This window comes from Chrysochloris asiatica, unplaced genomic scaffold, assembly GCF_000296735.1.
Source record: "Chrysochloris asiatica unplaced genomic scaffold, ChrAsi1.0 scaffold00232, whole genome shotgun sequence".
NCBI lineage: Eukaryota > Metazoa > Chordata > Mammalia > Afrosoricida > Chrysochloridae > Chrysochloris > Chrysochloris asiatica.
Genome location: NW_006408750.1, coordinates 4,083,241 through 4,084,980, shown reverse-complemented (window position 1 = coordinate 4,084,980; position 1,740 = coordinate 4,083,241).

Below are 1,740 nucleotides of genomic sequence, written 5' to 3'. Positions count from 1 at the left end.
AAGGTAGAATCTCCACTGAGTAGTATCCAATCTGTCTGGGCGGGGCTGATGAAAGGAGACACGAATAGGTCTCTTGTGATACAATAGTGAATAATTGTTATCAGGACTGATTGTGAGGGTTGGAAATATAAAGGTAGATGTTCTGTAGCAAAAGGAGGGGAGTGGCTGACATTGCAGTCTAGGAGCGGAGGTCCCTGGGACCATCAAGGGAGAAAAGCGGAGAGCGGGACCCTACCCAGAGAAGCAGTGACACTAGAGATAGAGGCAGAGGACAATGACATGGAGAGATGGAGTGGCTGGGGACTCTAGACCCAGAGAGGGAGAGGGTCTGTATGCTGATGACCAGGGGGCAGGCTTGCAAGGTATACCCTTCGGTTGGTTGATGATGCATGGAGGGGATTGTAACCATGGCAATGAAAAGATATATGATAGGATGATTGTAAAGCTAATGTCCTCTCATGTAAGCTATCACATAATTCACAGTAAAACATTAAATGAATGAATAAATAAAGTGTTGAAGGGCAAAGATAAACAACAACAACAAAAACTACCAGCTATTTCATGGGAGAAAGAGGAGGCTTTCTGCTCCCGTAAAGATTTATAACCTTAGAAACCCTATACAGAGTTGCTATGAGTCAGAATCGACTCCATGACACACAACCACCACCACCAAAATATAAATGAAGAAAGAAAATTATCTTCATTTTCAGGTAACATGACCCTACATATAGAAACTCCCAGGGTAAAAGATCAGCACACAAAAATCAGTTATATTCTTCTACACAAACAAAGAGTATCCTGAAAGCAAAATCAAGAAAACAATACCAATTAAAACCAATTTCCCCCAAAAGGGAAAAAAGACAATACTTAAGAATAAACCTAATGAGGGATGTAACAAACTTATACTATGCAAACTCTAAAACATTACTGCAAGAAACTAAGAAATCTACATAGAAGGGAAAAAAACAAAAACATTCCATGCACATGGACTTGAAGATTTAATATTTTGGAAATGTCAATGTAACCAAAAGATCTATAGATATAATACATTTCCAAACCAAATCCCAACGTTTTTTTTTTTTAATGAAATGGAAAAGTTAATCTCTAATTTTACAGAAATGGAAGAAGGACTCAAATTCATAGCTAAAGTCACACTGAAGAAGAACACAATAGGAAGCCTCACATTTTCTAATCTCAAAACTTAATATACAGCCATGGTATTAAGAACAACCTGGTACTGGTTCAGTGACAGACATATAGACCAATGGAATAGAATTGAGAACCAAAAAGTAAATCAATCCATCTCTGGGCAGCTGATCTTTGATAAAGGGTGAAAGTCCATTCAATGGGAAGAAACAATCCTTACAACAAATGGTGCTGACAAAATTGGTTATCTATATACAGAAAAATGAAACAGGATCCATATCTCATAGCATACACAGAAACTACTCAAAATGAGTCAAAGACTTAAACGTTAAAGTCAAAACTATCAAATTCCTGGATCAAAACTAGGGGAAATTTTAAAAATAATTAAGAATAACTAGAATGGATATGATAATATGATATGCTAATTATTGCATTCTGGTGTTACTCTGTAGGATAAGCACTAAACTACTAACCACAAAGTTAATGGTTCAAACACAGCAGCTATTCCTTGGGAACCCTATATAGTGTCACTATGAGTTAGATGTGAATTGAAGGCACTTAACAACACAACCAACAAAAATTATTGTATAGTGA